Source organism: Manacus candei, unplaced genomic scaffold (genome assembly GCF_025592945.1).
Source record: "Manacus candei isolate 608988 ecotype Guabito, Panama unplaced genomic scaffold, ASM2559294v1 h1tg000002l, whole genome shotgun sequence".
Classification (NCBI taxonomy): Eukaryota; Metazoa; Chordata; class Aves; order Passeriformes; family Pipridae; genus Manacus; species Manacus candei.
Window position 1 is genome coordinate 9,682,638 of NW_026138050.1, and position 17,908 is coordinate 9,700,545.

General features: G+C 40.1%; 1 protein-coding gene and 1 long non-coding RNA gene across 2 annotated transcripts in view; one reads left to right on the forward strand and one right to left on the reverse strand.

Moving 5' to 3' along the window:
* Positions 1–3,661, reverse strand: part of LOC127482231 (uncharacterized) — a 60,113-nt gene extending 56,452 nt beyond the window's left edge. Inside the window, exons 1-2 of the long non-coding RNA XR_007908471.1 lie at positions 3,529–3,661; positions 3,020–3,118 (exon numbers count right to left, since the gene is read on the reverse strand). This is a non-coding gene — a long non-coding RNA (uncharacterized LOC127482231). The remainder of the gene's footprint in view (positions 1–3,019; positions 3,119–3,528) is intronic.
* SHISA9 (shisa family member 9) overlaps positions 1–17,908 on the forward strand; it is a 172,252-nt gene that overhangs the window by 45,768 nt on the left and 108,576 nt on the right. The window lies entirely within an intron of this gene.

Genomic DNA, 17,908 nt, shown 5'->3' on the forward strand with positions numbered 1-17,908 from the left:
TGGGGAAGGGAATTTACCTATATATTTAATATTTAATCTGAAGGCTGCAGTTATGGTATTGACCAATGTTCCTGTGCCTTGTGACCTTAAACCTCTCTCCTGGCTGTGATCTGTGCTTTGTGATTTCTGGTTGATGATCATCACGTGCAGCTAAAATGTAGCAATTTAAAAAACATTGATAAACAAAACCTTATTTTAGCTCTATTGAATTGATTGCTGGAGATTGAACATGGAACACCTTTCTTCCTGTTTCTGGGGGCTCTCTCCCCTTCTGCTGTTTGCTGTATTTGATCAGGAATGACTGAATCTGCCAGAACTGGTAGAAATTAGATCTGTTCAGAAGCTCATTCTAGAACTTTGGGAATGAGCTGGATTAACTAAATCCATGCACCAAAACTTTGTGATGCAGCTTCTAGGGAGGAAAGCACTTGGGCTGGTCTTCCCATACTGCAATAGTAAATATATGTCTGTGTGAGACCCTCAGCCACCAGCTCAGAGCAGGGGAGTAACTCAGGACCCTGAATCCCTGAGTCAGCAACCTTTCCACCAAAGCTGCAATAAAAAGGAATAGCTACAACCAGATATGGATGTGCTGATTTTCTAGTGACAACTAAACTTTCAGTGCCCACTCAGCTCATGTAGAGCAAAGAATAGTTATTACAGAGATGAGAAATTTTTGCTTATTGGTCAATTCTATACAACTGATCACAGAGAGAAACATTGCAGTCCCCAGGCTCCTCATCATACTTCAGTCTTGCATGGCTTACATACTTGAAAATGTAAAGTAGGCCTGCAGAGAGGGACTCATGTATTATGGTGAATGAAAAAGCAACGGAAATGAGATTTTTTAAAAAAATCAGTTAAAAATGTTTCTAATCAATAGCACATTCATATTTACAAAACTTTAAAATCAGTAGGGCTATAACATTCTGTCACTTACAAGCAGTAGAAACAATTGCAATTCCTAGCCTTGAATGAACTTAATTCTCTGTGGCTGACAGTGGTAATTTTGACTGTAATTACTGGAGATCGCACTGTGGATGATTCAAATGGCAAAAAAATTCTTAAGCCAAAAATTGCAGGTGGAAAACAAACTTAGTATTAGACCTACAATTAATTGAGGGACATAAAAAATTTCTGTATGATTCTTATGTAACAGAAAAGCTACAGCTGCATCCAGGCCTTTTTTCTTTATTTCTTTTCAACTTCAGGTTGAGGGTTTTTTTGTTTACCCTTCTATTTTACTCCTGCTATATAGCAGCTCTCAGAGAAATCATATTACAATAAATTTGTCTTTTCAAAGCATCTCTAAAATGTCATACTACTACCTGGTAGGTAATACAAATCAAATCAGCTCATCTGGTGTAAATTTTAATTGCCTGTTGAAATAATGGCTTGTAGTCAGTCTTGATCAACATAACCACTGCCTAAAAGTTGCAGCCTCAAAACCCACCTATAAACCAAGCAAACAAAACCCCCACAGGCTTTGTAAAGGCTGAAACAGTCAATTGGATCCTCGTAAAACAGACCATCCAAATGTTATGTTTATTTAAATTCTTCACACTCCTTCTTTGAAATGAAGAGAGAGTGTCCACATATCCTTCACAGTTCATTAATCTTACCAGGATACAGTGGCATATTAATCAAAACTAGTGAAAGGACTGCTGTCCACAGCTGACTGTAATGTACACGAGATGTCTCATTGCATTTCTTTGGAGAAGCATGTTTAGCCAGCAGAGTATTCATAAGGATTTAATTGCAAACATAGGCAGCCCCAACACTTGCCTAAATAAAAATGCAAAGGATCTTTTATCAAGAATGCCTTTGTTTACTGAAAGTAACTTGATTCTTGAGGAAGAAAAACAAAACAAAATTAAAATTCCCTGTAACACTTCAAATTTCACCCAGGAGTTAATTTATACCTTCAGCGAGATGGTGAAAAAGAGATTAGTTGTCTCACAATTAAAGAAAAGGAAAATGAGCATTAGAAAATAAAGCTATTTGTACAGCTTGACAATTGTATATATATTAAAATATGCAACTTTGGAGTGTACCCTGGAGTTGACAGACTAACTATGATACAGAGGTTCAGGAAGAATAATGACAACAGATTCTTTGGCTTTGCTTTTCTCAGTTTGACTGCTGGCTAGAAATCAATACCACAGCTGCCACAGGAAGTAATGCCATTGACTGAGTCTTCATTGCTTTTTTCATCTTCAGGAATGAGATTTTTGAAGTTACATCTTATCAATCATTACTTTAATCACTGGTTTGTGTTTTATCAAGCAGCAGATATTGATGTTGGAGGCTTTCAGTTTTTAATGCTGTTTTAATTCATAATAGTTCTCTGCAGTCATTGTAATAATAATGCCCTAGAACTAGGCTTTAAAGAAACCATATGCACACTTTTAATCCTTGCAATAGCATACTCCAGACTGCACCTACTTGGCTGTATTTGGTTTAAGATGTCTCCTTTTTTGTCTCTTCTCCTGTTTTGAAATATTTATTTGTTAAATTCTCACAGAAGGGACTCTGTCAGACAAACACTGTGAGGTACAAGGGAAGAAGACCCTATTTTCCAACTCATCAATTGTCTAATGAGTCTTAGCATTTAACTATTGGGAAATAATCAACTGATCCCCCAACTGACAAAAAAAAAGTAGAAAAATATCAAATATTACCTAAAAAGCAAATCAAATTTAGTTATGTTGAAAGAAGAAATCTATGTGCTACTGCAAGTATTTTATTTTCCTGTGTTGATACATTTCTCTACCATATGTTTTTCTGTTTACATGACAGTGCCCTTGTAAAAAGTGCAGGGATTTTAGCCAACTGCACATATAGATTCACATTAATTCATGCTAAATATTTTTAAGAAAATCTGTATTTCAGCAAGATGAATTTTTAGTATGTCTGGCACTGGATACTCTCATATAATATTTCATTCATTACCTCTACAGTTTTCTGCCTTTCAGCCCTGTGGCTTATTTGTACTAATTTCATCTGCTATAAAACTTACCTGTAGGTTCTTTTCACAACAAATGTCTTGGGGTAGCAATAAAAAATAATCTGATTCCCTTGTCTGAAATGTAAAATGCTGATGTTGCTCTACTGTTGCCTACAAAAAAAGGAAAAAAAATGAAGGTCAGTCATTTAATGGAAACAAATATTGAAAAGAGATAAGTGCTATGTTATGCCAAGGATTTGATTCTTGCTAACATGCTCCATTTGCTAACTTTTAAAAGTAGTGATTGAGGATGCATTCCCAACATGTAAGCAGTGAAGTTGTATTGTTTCTCTTCCACAATCTAAGGAAACAGTTTTGCTGGTTTTAAGTTAAACCCTTTGCTTTCAAGTATCAGCCAAATCAAGCAGCCCCATAGAACCTCACGCTCATTTGAATCCAACACCATTACAGAGGCCATAACAAATGAGTGTTTTGGAATTAGGACACCAGAAACTATTTGCCAGAGGTAAAATGGTTTGCAAGAGACAAGAGAGACTTAAACACGAGTTTAAATTACTCACAGAGAGATCCCCAGACTCTGTGACCCTCCTTGTGTTGTCCAGAGATGAACACGGAGCTCAAATGAGAGCTGGTCTCAGCATATTCTTGTGCTATCAGAGTTTTTTATTGTATCCTCATTGGCATTCTGGCTTTTCTTCCCCTCCATTTATCTAAGGAAAAAAGTTTAGAAACATTAAAAACGAAATGTTTCAATTTCTAAATTGAAATCATAAACATATTCTTTCCGCCCACAAAGAATCCACTGGAACTTCTCCTTGGCATATTTTGGCCAAGGTTTCTTTTTAGCTTGTACAAAGAGTACCAAAGGAGGAAGGATCTGCTCTTCCTCACCAGCAGGCTGACACGTTTCACAAAGTGAAAGCTGCTTAGAAAGAACACACAAGTCAAACATTTTAGATCTCAGTCAGTATTGAGTTTTTTGTGCTCCTTTATTTGAGGTGAAAAATGTTTTAGAAAATAATAAAAAAAAAGATTAAATATCTATTTAATCCTGTATATCTATTCAGGAAACTTTTTGTGAGTGCTTGCTTTCAGGTGGGTCTCACATGGACCAGCCCAAGGCAGCACACTGGGACAGGGACACAGCCATGTCCCTCCTGTTTACTGTCCTCCACCAGAGCTCTGAACAGCAGCCCAGCTCTGCTCCTAAGGATGGGCTACAGATCTTAGAGACTGATGCAGGGAGTCCCCACAGCCCCCCATCCAGAATGCCTTTGCCTTCCCGTGGGAGAGGATTACGACTGTTAGAAGGAGGCAACGAGTGGGAGTTTGAAAGGTAATTTCATGCTGTGAAAACTGGAGCTGCCCCCCAGAGAGGCCACTTGGGAGCATCCCCTGGGAGCAGTGGGAGCAGTGGATACTTGGATAACTCACCCTGCCAGTGAAGGACTATGGGCTCGCTCTGGCAGTGTAGTCCAGACATGTGGAGGGAGACATGGGGGTTCTTGGGGCCACGTGTGTCTCTCTGGAGACACAGGACTTTGGGATCTGACTGAGAGCAGAGGCCAAAGGAGGAGATATTTACAGCAGCCCAGTGCAGTTCCTGCAGCAGTGGTTGGGATGGGAACCTGTTAAGGGCATTTTTTCACATCTGGTGCTATAAAATCAGCCTTCCAGCACATCCTTTCTACTCCCTGTCTGGTACTAGACACCATGGAGCAGGAGCAGACGTGTAACCTCCTGATGTTTGTTCCAGCACTGATTTCATAGAGCTGGGAAGGGAGAATGTGTCAGAGGAAGGCTCCTCCTGTTATCCACACTCCAATGTGTGGGTTGGTACATCATCCCTCAGCGCCTTGGGAAAGGAAGAGGAGCTTGCTGGAGATGTGCAACATTTGCTTTTGTATTTTAATTTCCTGTTCCATGTCATGCCTCTGTGTGTCTCATGGGATCACCAAGTGATTAGCCACCAACTCTGGTTGATGATCCCTTTAAAAGCAGTTTGCTGTGCTCCTGCAGAAAACCAGACAGTCTTTCAGGCAAAAGCAGCATATACAAAATATGATATATTTGCAAAAAAATGTGCCTTCCCCTCTTTGAAGCTGCCTGTAATTACATATCTAGGGAATAGTTTGATGTTTACATTTTCAAGTATGCGACTGCTTGTATTTAGCATAATATTTTTCATCTTTTCCCTTTCTTGTTGCACTTTTTGTGGTCATAAATTAAATTACATTATGTTACAAAAAGAATGAGGATTGAGAGCAAGTCACAGGAGCCCTGAAACAAGAGGCCAACAACCAGTAAGGCACTTTTAGGTGGTGGCCACGTCCCCTGAGCCTTCTGGAAGAGATGCCAGCTGGCTCACTTGAGCAGCTCCCATTCAGAAGAGAGTTTGGCTACTTCCCATGCTGTCTGATGCCCAGAGGGATCTACTGCCTAGTCTGACATCACTTCTTGGGGAGGAAAACTGGCCAACTGCCACGGCCTCTGCCCCCTGCAGCCAGACCAAATGTCTCCTGCTCAATAAAGCTGGCTTGGGGCCCTTGGGTTAAATTCTTCTCTCAGATTTAGGAGCATAAATTCTGAAAACCTTAGTTGGTTTCAAAGGAGATATTGCAGATTTACATCAGTTTTCTTGTGATCAGAAGCCAGAGCAAAGCCTGGAGTACATAAAATAAATCCAGGCTTTTGGTCTAAATTTATAAGGTTCCTTTATAAAGCCTTCAAACAAGATTTATGCTCTGGTTAAAAATACATTTCAGTTGGTTTCATTCTTGTCAGCCATTGAACAACAACCTAAAAATCTTGTTTTTCCACTAACACAACACTTATTATTTATATATTTGTTTACATGTAAACAGTACCTCAGAAATAATTTAAACTACAAATTTACTGTCTTCTTTAAAAAAAATTGTGGCTTTCTGATTATCCTTGAATTCATTTATTGCTTTCACAAACATTCTCTAAAAAGCAGCTATCTCTGCTTCCATACCTTGCATGTATCTGCTTTATGGCTGAGTTGTCCATTGATGTGGGCCTCCTGCTGCTTTTGCTTGATCTTCTCACAGAAATGGACCATTCTTGAATTTGGAGGTGGTGATCTTAGAAAATGAGGCAGGGGAGTTGCTGGAAAAGAAAACACATTCTAAATGTTAAATGTTGCCTCAGAAAATCACATTATGGCTCTGCATCTGCCAAAGGTTTCCCGTCCTCCTCTCATTAAGTGAGGCACTTTAACCAAATTTTTCATCGCCATTCATTTGTTATTTTCTAGACATCTGTCCTGAGCTCAGGTTCTGATTGACAGAAATGTTGAGCACTATTTTGTGCAACAGAGATGACTAATTTGTAATTTGAACATTAAAAGCTTTACTGTTTTAAACACCATGTTCAGAGCACCTCAGCAGCACACCTCCAAGTTAGAGGATACTTTTGACCTTCATCTGTGTGTGCCTCAATTAAATGCCAACCCTTATCTCACAAGACTTTGGCAAGTTAAATTAATTAGTCATTGTGAAGCCCTCAGAGACAGTGGTGATAAATGAGACAGAAAAGTCTATGAGGGAACTATTGCTCTTCTGAGACGGTTTGAGCAGCGAGAAACAAATCAGCCTGGTGCCACACACAGCACAGGATGTGTGTCACAAGGTGCTGAACAGCTTTTTGGGAGAACTGTTCACCCTTGGCACTCAAAAAGGCAAGGGGCCTATGGAAAACGTGCTGAGAGATTATGAAAAGCATATGCATGAAGAATACAAGTACACCTGTGCAGAAAGTCTTAAATTTTACCATTTTCCAGTTTTTAATGATGATTTTGCAAAATTTGAAGTGTTTCTACACAGAGTTATGACAGTGTATTTGATACCTCAGCAGAACAGGTGGTGACAGCAGAAAGTTTTGTTATATGTAACAGCCCTTTAGTTTTTCTTTAATTTGTGACTCATTACTGTGCTCTTATAATTAACACTCAGAAGTTTTTTCACTAAGGAAACTACAAGAGTGTCTCTGGTAGTGTAAGAAGTAGTCTCATTAGGAGTAACACATTTCTTAGACACAATACTGAACTCAGTATATAGTTAATTATCTGTGTTTTTCTCTGAAATGAAATATATATCTTCAATGGTCTCTCATCATGCATTTCACTCAGAGCTTTCACTATGTGCATATCTTGATTACTGAGAAAAAAAGATAATGGAAAACATCTATATTGCAAGTAAAAATACATATTTCCATTAACATAATGGAAGAGATTTTCTACAGAATTATGGCACTGTTACCACTGCACCTTTGTCACACATTGTGTAACATTATTTTATTTTTTCAAGTTTAAAGCTTGGCTATAAGCCAAAGCTAGAAAATTTAAACATGAACACTCTTCCCTGTCACCTTTCAAAAAACCCAGATTTTCTAGTGCCAACTTTTAAAGTTCCAACTACACAAAGTTTTCTTCTTCCTAAAAGCTGAGACATGCCCTTCTGATCCAGTACTTGCCATTCAGACAGCAAAGTCAGAATCTTCTCTCCTATTCACTTCAAAGAGATCTAAAATTAATGAACTTCACAACTGAGAGTACAAGCCATTTGATAAAAATTTTGGTGTGGTTAAAACCCAGCAGAACCCATGGAGTCAGCATGGTTTTACAGCAGGCTGAGACTGAAACAAATGGGATGAGACAGTGCCCACATGCTGCTGGACCTTTGGTGCTTCTTAAGTCCACCAAAACCTGTGTCTGACACTTCTGTGAGCTTGTTCCACAACCCAACTTCTCTGCTGGCCAGAAAACTGCCTCAAACTTATCTCTTGCCAGTTTACAAACAACTGGTTTTGTGCTGTTCCTTCCTCCTCTGTGGTTTTTACTTTGTGGATATATTTTCCAAGAGTAATCGTACCAACTCCCAGCTTTCTTTTGTGGAGCTAAAGGAGTAAAACTGTTAAGCTGCCTCTCACAGAACAGACTTTGTGTGTCTGTTCTTTTGGGAATGCCCTCTCTGCATTTCCCCTGTTCTAAATTCAACATTTTGGTATGGATGTCCAGGACAACAGGGTAGTGAAAGTCTTTCAAGAACTTTCCATAGCAACACTGGTATTTCCCCTTTTCCAGCTGCAAAACAATTCATCTGCACTTTCTAACATTATACTACCTAGTAAAAAGCAGGTTTGCCACAGCAGTGGCATGTGAAGGTTTACAAGTATCCTAAATTTAACATGCCCACATCTTTTTCCTCATCTGCTGTTCCAGCAGAGGAGACTGGGACAGTACCTTGAAGCAAAACTTTTGGGAACACAAATGGTACACAGTGAAACTCTGAACCAAACCTAAATTCTTCTCACCATAGTCAAAGCAACTCATTCTTTATTTCAAAAAGACCAGAAAAGAGGACATAAACACATAATCTATAGGAATATTCCCCTGAAAATCTATGCTTACTGCCTAGTAATGTCAAGAGCAAAGTTGTAGAAATGAGCTTACAGAAAGCCAGTGCTGTTGCTGCCAACTGAACTGGAGGGGTTGGCAATGATGGGGAAGGGAGCAGGATTCAAGCTCCATTGCTTCTGTTACATTTTGGGATATCAGAAACCCATGGAGCACAGCCCCTCAGGCAGCCTGGCAACAATCCAGCTCCCTGTTGCATCAGTCCCCCACCAACACTGCCACCTGCCCTGCTGGCAGCAGCCCTGGGTGGGCTCCTGGGCGAATTCCTTGTGTCTGAGGAGGCTGCAGGACTCTCTGCATCCCTTCTGTGTGACCCTGCCATCGCCACCACAGGAAGTTTACACTTTTCTGTCATTTACACACTGAAAACTATTATTCGAAATTATGACAACTGTCAATTTTCACATAATTAAAGAGGGTTCAGTGTAGCAGAAAAAAAGAATGTTTGCACTTGTGCTCGCTTGTCTCTGCCCCCTCCTGAGAAGAGAATACTTAATTTGACCAGATTCTTTATGAGGAAAAAAGTGGTTCTCAGAGACAGCTGGAATCTGAACCTTCAAGTTTGAACATGACAGCATAAAAAATAATTCCTCATTAAAGACAATAAGTATCTGGTTGATGTGTCAGGTACTTCACAGTCTGAGATACTGTTAAAAATGTAACCAGCCATGGAGGCTTCAAGAGGAATCTGTATATATGCCATGCTACAGTTGATGACAGAAATGAATCCTTTACATACAATGTCAAAGGCAGAATTCTTCAGCCTACACAGACACAATGAAAAGCAGGATGATCCCAGATGATATTTTTAAGTCTGTACCACTATTCAAGATTACACAATCATTCATTTGACTTAAGAATTAATGAGAGGTACAGAGATGAGAAGACCAAAGAAAGGAATGAGGACTTCACAGATGCCCAGTTTACTAGAAATACCAAAATATTGTCTGAAAAGACCATACAAGTAAAAGAACCAGAGAACAGTGAATTTAGTGAAAAAATTGACTGTTTTTTTCAAGCCCTCTATGTCTCTTCTAAGAGTTGTGTGAAACAATTTTCCTTTGTGGGGACTTTTAACAATTTTTAACGAATTATTACAATTATTTTTATTCCTGATAAAAACTACATATCTTGTGGGCAGTAAGGGCACAATCCTGTCTTAGGGAAAGAATTTTTAATGCTCGCACATTTCTTCTATGGAAAAAACCCCAACACCAAAACAGCATTCCAAACACATTTTGTTGCTGTCAACAGGTTTTAGTGAATTTTTTTTTAAGACAGTGATGATTTTGCAGAAGTACTTCTTAGTTTGGTCAGTCGTGTTGCTGTCATGGAGTAATGGGCAGCTGTGGAAGCTGGTGAGCATTGACTGGGCACTGACATGAGATACTGGACTGGCCCTTTGATGGGGGGGGTCCCTTGGCACCCCCGGAACACACACTGCTTGCCTCACTCCCACGGGGGTAGAAGAAGGTTTTGCTGGTGTGTTACAGTCAGAGGGGAGGGTTTGGTTTATTGTCTTGATCCACCTGCAGCAGTCAAGTGCAGGGCTGCCAACAGATACCCCAGACTGTGCTGATCCTATGCTTGTGTACCATAATATCCCTTCTTTATTTCCCACCTTTTTATCACCCACTTCCTCTGCCCTGGTCTCCTCCACAACACCCACCTAATTACTTTTTTTCCCATTGCTCCCAGTTTTGCTACATTTATCCCAAATTTGTCAGTTCTGATTCCCTTTCCAATGCCTTTTGTGGTCTCAGTGCTGCAGATACCTTGCAGTGCCTTGCAAGATGTTACTCCCCCAAAGGTCTCCAGAACACCTCCCCAGTCATCTGCAGAGTTGGGCCTTCTGTTCCATTTCTCACAAAACTCCCCCTTAGCCACCTGTGAAGCCCAGCCATCCTGCCTGGTGCTGGCTGGAACTTTAGTCATTTTCTCACACTCTTATCAATCATGTTCAGCACTTTCTCCTATAATGTCCAGTAATTTTCCACATCCCATTCCCTTACCTCACCTCAGGCCAGGGCTTAGTCAGTGACTTACTTTTTTGATCTAATGTTGATACCCCAAAATAGGTTTTCCATCTTTCTTTTTCCCATCCTTCACTCAATCCAGATGGATCCTCTTCAGTTTCCCTAATTTTCAAATCCCACTCCATTATTTACCTATAAGATTCTTCCTTACTTCCCTCTGCTCAGTTGTTCCACTTGTACCATGGATTAAGGACATTATAGCATGAATACTTCTTTCTCTTTACCTCCCCCTATCAGTCTGTTATAATCTGAAGACAGAGGAGGAGGAGGCAACACAATGTGCTTGGAAGTAGATGTCATACTGATGGAACTGCTTGGGTAATTAAAGTGAGCAGGGAAGCTGAAGGGATAATACAGGCATCAGGATGACTCCAGTGAATTTGAGATTGTTATATTGTGTTAGGATCTGTCTTGTAATTTTCTCCTTTTCAAGTGCTCCCTCTCAAATTTATGTGGTATAACAAAGATTGGAGAAATTAATTATTCAGATTTCATTAATTTCTTTTGGCTATAAGCACACGTCTTGAAAGAAACAAATTGTAACTTTTGGATGGTTTGTAAAGTTGTAGGTTTTGATGATTCAGAACTTTCAGTTGGTTTCCTACAACTTAAATCTCAACTGTGTTTCTTATACAACCATAGATTTAATTTCTCCACCTAAATATTCTTTTCTTTAAGAATATTTATTTATTCTATTCTTTTTTTAACAACCAGTGTATTTTCTTCCATTAGGTATGGATTTACCACTGCAGCATGTACTTCTTTATGTCATGTCAAAGTGTAGCAGCCATGAGATGGTTCTACCTCTTATTCAGATGAGGCTGCATCCATCTTGTCATTAATTATCCAGAGCTACAAGAACATCCCCCTTTTAACTGCAGTGTTAAATTTTGTCATATTCTGAACAAAAATGCATTAGAACCCCCACGCTAAATACAAAGTAATGCTGTTCTCTCTTAAATGTGCCTGGAATTTCACTACCATCACCTTTCTATAAATTAAAATCTCTTATTACTCTCCTTTATTTACATTATGTGGGGTGATAAAAATGGAATTGGAAAAAAAGAATAATATAAATGTTATCATCTTATCTTCAGATTCACCAGCTCAAATCTGCCTCTCAGTTCTCTCAGCCTGCACAAGAGAGGGTGGCTGGTACAGGAAGGGAAATCTCCTGAATAGGATGGCTTGGATGTGAACAAATCCAGAGGCACCTAAGGCTTTAAAACTTCCTGACAGCACAGTATTCTGAGACACCTTTCATGGGGGTAACCACTGTCTGGTGATGGGGGTGGCTGTAGCTTTGCCTGCAGCAATCCCGTTTCTTCTCTGGAGTCAGCTAAAAGCCAGATTGGGAAACTCCAAAGTGATGGTTCATTGGGAGGCAGGAAACCTGACATTAGCATTGAGTTCTGGGCCTTGGATGAAACAAACTGCCACCAGAGGTTCCAACGGCCTGGAAGCTTTGATGTAGCTGGAGCAGGGATCCTTTGTTTTCCGTTTGTAAAAAGCTCCCCAGTGGAGTTTTTGTTTGGGTTGTTAAAATCTGTTTAACTCGAAGAGCTGACAATAAGCACTTGGGAGCAAAACCGTCTCTTTGAAAGTCTTTTTGCTGTTCAGCTGCATTGGCCAGCCCTGCCAATTTATAGCTCTGTTACCTCTCATGGCTCCAAAGGCTGCTTAAGAAACCATTAAGTTTTGCTGAACACTCTGAGCACCAGAGTGGCAAAATGTGCACTTTCTCCATAGCCTAGAAGACACCCAGAACAAAAACATTTTTTACAGTCACTGTTCCCCATGCCATGGCATTAGGCAGCTTGAGGTTTCTGGTTTTAGTAGTCAAGGGCAACCTATGCTTAGCAAGGACTTAGAGTAGAGCATGTATAGCAAGTATTAAGGACAGGTGTTGTTTTACACTTAGTGTTCCTGAGTAAGGCCACCTCTGCTCAATGCCTAACACAGATCACTGACCAAGGTTGTTCCACCCACAGCAATGATTTGACAAGTGTTACTCATTATTTCCAAAGTAAACTCCTGAGGTCCCTGCCTCATGCTCGCAGCCAGTGCAGCTGCCTCTTTCTTTTGCCAGGGCCTAAATGATGGGCACAGATGACTGGGTCACCACTGGCTGCATCTTGTGCCTTTAATCCTGAGGTAGGAGAAAGGTTTAAATGCAGCATGGTAGATAGAGAATATGTGTCTGAGAAAGTGGCCCGTGCAATCCAGGTGACTCTGTGGTGGGACACCTGCACGTCATGTCAGCTGCCAGATTGGGCACCTCCAGTTTAGGATCCAACCTACAAGCATATGCCTGTGCTATCCCATTCCTACCTAAGGAAGCCTCACAGAATAAGATCTGGCATGTCTGTACAAGCAGAAAAACATCTGCTCCCAGGTGGATGCCACAGTGTGCATTATCAGAGCTTATCAGATTGAAGTGGTCCATAGTTGTGGTATGTTCAACGTAACAACACTAACAATACAGAAATAAATGATGGTCTTAAAAGTTTACTGTTCTGTTCTGAAAAGCCTTCTGGGGAACTGGTGAAATTTTGGCTACTGTGAACCCAAAACTTCTGAAAGATAAGCTCTGTGAGAGCATCTGATTTTAGAAGGGAAAACACATTTGGAAGAAAGGAAGCCAAACTTTGACAAGTTTTTCAACCACCTCTAAACAACACTTGATAAATTCAATCTCTGCTAGATTTTAGACTGTGTTTTTCTTTCAGCCTGAGGCATCTAGAATAGTACCACTTCAGCCTGGCCTTACAGCCTCTCCTCCACACTCTTCCTTGCTCCAATTTACTCAGGTTGCCATGGCTAGAAAAAAATGGGCACAGTATAAAGGATAAACATCTCCCACTTGCTTTGCTACTAGGGCCACTTTTCCCCCTAGAAACAGCAACAGAAAGAAGGGATTGAAAGTGAACTTTCTATGCTGTAATTCTCTGTGTGAACGAGCAAAAGGGCCCTTTGAGTTTGCCTGTGCTCAGGTTCCCGTTTGTAAGCACAGCCAACTGCTTTTACTCTCCTGACAGTTAAAGAACCTATTCCCACTGCAGAAGGCACTGGATGGAAAGTCACTACATAGCAGTTGTTTGAAAAAGAAACAAAGAAGGAATTTTGCTTAATAATTTTATACTGCCTTTATCTACCAAGAATGGCAGCACTTTTTAGAACATTTGGAGAAGGCAGGAGGTGTTTTGTGGGAAGTAGTAATGAAAAATTCATGAAGGATTAAAAATAGTTGGATTTTTTGGGTTTAATTCAGAATCTCTTTATATTTCCCTTAGTTTCCTTCCCTATTTTTATTGAATATAAACAAAGAACTTGTTCTAAAAAAGTTAGATGAATGGGAATGAACTAGAGTGAAATAAGAAATAAATCCAATAATTTCTGAAGTAGGTGGTTAAACTCTAGACCCTCTATCTGTACCCGAGTGTCAAAGTGGTATGGTTTGTTCTGGTGTTCCATCATCCACAGATTCATCCACAGTCACAAGGAATTTGTAGGTGACAAATTCCCTGCCAATCTATTTTCATTTTTCACCTGAGGAATGATGGCCTGAGACATTGTAGTTGCATTTAGCTTTATCCAAGCCTTTCACCGAGCCTACACGCCTTCTCTTTCACACTGCTTGAATAAAGTGTTCCTGTAACACAGGGCTGTGGAGACTATAGGAAAAGGGATAGAGAAAATGCAAGAACAGAGATAATTGGTGTTATTCTGAATCATATTATCTGGAAGATCTCTTCAGCTGTAGCCCACTAGATGATACCAAGAGGAGTACTTAAAGTGCCATTCTCTAGTGCAGGAACCTTAACATGCTCTTACAATTATTCCTCCCAATTTACCCAGACATTTCCAAGCCTTCAAAAACACTGCAGAAATGAGGTAGAAAGGGAATAGGGAAAATACTGCCACTCCTTGAAGGCATGTAAAGCCCCTGTAAGAAGACTGCCAAGCCATGCTGAGCCAGGTTTACATGATGCCAGAGTACAGGGTGACAGGAAGATGTTGGAGAGGTAATTTCCAAACTGATACCTCTTTCTATGACTGTACCTGGGCTTCTGCCTCATGCCCACTGTGGTTAGGTCTCAGAGGAGGGAAGCAAATTTGCCATCTTCTTTCTAATTTCCTTCTATTCATAACAAGTTGTATTTGGTCACAGTGACCCAAACTAAAACTAGGTATTTGGTAGTTTCCTATAAAGTGAAGTCGAAAGACCACCTTCACTTACTAGTTCCCTGGTAACATGTTCAAGGATCTTTGCAGAAAGCTACACAAAAAAAAAACCCCACAACCCTGAGTTAGGTTACTCTTTCAACCTCTAAATTTCAGAAAGGTTTCAGGGTTAATATTATTTTTGCCTGTTTTCTTTTTCTCACTATAAATACGATGAGCAGAAAGATGTTGCCATGGTGAGATTTTATAACGTACTTAAAGGCCCTTGTTACAGTTATGTACCACAGAGCCACCTTCACTTACGTGTGAATTGTAAAACACGTGAAAAATCACCCCAAAGAAGTAGAGAGTCTACTGTCTCAGATGTTCCCAATACTCAATTAAAGCACAGATGTCACAAATACTTTAGCAGCCACTCTGTTGTTTGGAGACCTCTGCATTTACAGCCAGAAAGAGGGAAAATGGTTGAACCAAATCAATACACCTTACACCTAAATTGTCATCATTATCTGAAGTCCAGCTTTGTAGTAAACTGCATTAGGGATTACAAATGAAAACTAACACAGAGCTCTTGGAATCCAGGTTATCCATTCCTACACCACGTGTTCGAGGTCATTTTTCCGTGGACCCATTGAAATGCCCTGGGTTTGCTCTGAGTGCTGTTTTGCCACAGCAAAAGGCAGAGCTCTGAGGAATAACTGAGCTATAGAATCATGGATCCTTCTCTCAGGAAGGCAGTAGCCTGGGGGCCAGGGCTGCACTTGAGCTAAGTCTGTGCTGCTCTGAAAATAGTAGGCTGTGGAGCAGACACGGCGCACCAGGCTCTGCCTCCTGTCCATTTGACTTCCGTACTGGAGCAAACCTGCGGGCACCGTGCCCAGGCACTGCTGGTGGCTTCCTTGTTCTCTTGGCAGGCTCAAGCATTTCCCTCCAGTCTGAACTTGAAGGTTCAGTGCCTGTATAGCTTTTATGTCTGAGAAACTTCTGGGGCTCATCTCAAACAGATAACATGGGCTTGTGCCCTGGAATTTCTCCAAGAACTTTAAAGCACTTAAACCTCTGGCAAACCTGTCCATATAGCTGCTTTTCTGGGATAGAACTCAACAGTTCCCACTAGAGAGGATAAACTTTAATTAACATCTTTTTTAAACAAGCATTTTAAACAGACACAGTAAGGCTTTCTCACTAGCCCCAGAAAGAAATATAACCCATCATGAGCTTATCACTAGCTAAATTACAATGTCACATCATTCTGAGTCCAGCTGGGAAAGGGGAAACAAAGATCAAAATAGTCTTTTCAGAGCTGATACAGTTAAAGTGAGAAGAAGGGTGTGCAATTTTTTGTTATGTGAATGCTACTGTGGCAGTGCTATTGGAAAGAACTAACTCTGAATTTCCAAAGTGCCTCTTCTAAGGTTATGAACTCAGCTGTGTGTCCATGTGAGCAGGGACAGCAGCAGAGGGCAGCAGTTCTTGCACAGGGTCCCTTCACTTTGGATGTTGCAAAGGTTTGAGAGAAAGGAGTCACAGTGATTCTCTTCCTTTGACCAGTGCTAACTCTTGGCTCCACATAGTCCTTGTGAGGCAGCCAGCTCAAAATGGCCAAGGACTGAGGAAAAACCCTGCAGTGACCTGCAGCCATTCACTGACACAACTGGGGCCTTCCAAAGCTCCAGCAGAATTATGGGGATTTACACAGAATTTGTGGATGATGTGTGGTGGCCTCCTGTGTCAAAATAAAATCACATATCTTATATATTGTTATCTACTTAATGATATATCATATTGTATATATAATGATATATCATATTGTATATATGGTCTGGAATTTACTCAGATTTCAAAATGTTTTAGAAACCAGAATTTCAAGTGTAAGCAGTGCTCTACTGCTTTGGAAAAAGGTGCTAAACAGACTTACAGGATCAACCCAAAACTTCAGCACTTTGCTGATAACATTTCTAAGGTTGCCTGGGCTGTATGCTGTATTTTAGAGTTCTGAAATAGTTAAACTAAAAAAAAAAATCAAATCACTGGTTACAGCTGCTTTCAATACTTATGAATCATTTAGTTCAAAAGCAGGTACTCAGTTAATGACTGTATGGGATATACCTCCTGTGAAGACAAACCTAAACACCAATTATTGTTAATAAGAGGTATAGTATAGTAAGGTTAAATATTCACCAAAGGCTTACAAGCAGGGGTAAATACTCCTAGATGCCTGTGATAAATCTGGTTTCAGTCTGGAAGCGACAGGGATTGTTCTGTTACTGCAGCCCAGTGACACGAGACAAAAATGTGCTCAGAAGTTAATAGCTAAAAAGAACAAAACTATAATTTTAGAGGTAGGGATTGTTTTAACTTGTATATGCTGACAGATACAGTAAAGTCATCATACATGAGTGCAACCATCCATACACAGACAGCTACTGCTACAGCTACACCCACAGGGAATGTGGCTTTGCTGCTACAGTTCCCTGGTAGTCCCATGCAACAGGAGTGCTTCCTTGTTGTGGTAAAACTTTGGATTCTACTCATTTGGAATCTGGGCAATCACAAAATATTTTTAAATCCATGCACTATGGCCTTTGACCTTCCTTCTGCTGGAATCAGTGAGACAACTGGTGTGGTCCAGTCCAAAGAGGTCCTACGAGTCATAAGAGATCAGATCAGATTCTACTGCCAGGCAAATATGAAGTGTTGCATTTAATAACAGTCTTCACCTGACATAAATGAGCCAAATGTACTTAGGAAAATAGGAGTTACAAATCCTTTTAGTTTTCAGAAGATATGCATACACTGTTAAGGAACCCAAAATATGTTTGGAAATATTGTCAGGACATCCCCAGTCTGAGACACAAGTTTTATCTTCTGTCTGTTTACTGATGGTAAAGGAATGGCAATCATTTTTGCACAGTGAGTGAAAGACATTACCTATAGCAGATATGTACAGCAATTATTCGTTAAAAATTCCACATACCCTGAGAGACTCTTTTGAGCATTTAGTATAGGAATGTAGTATAAAAATTGTGAGAAGTAAAGGAGTTTCATAGCAAACCAAAGTAAAGAGTACTGTCTGATAACATGCTGAGAGATCACAATAGGAAGAATAGCAATATCACTTCCCTTAATTGTCCTGATTCACCCAAATCCACTCCAATTCTGAATTAAAAAAAATAATTAAGGAAACGTGGCTTATAGCTGTGCATTGTTGAGTAATATTTTCAGATTCAAACACCATTTAACCCCTTCTGATTATCTGCAACCCTTCCTGATTATCTGCAC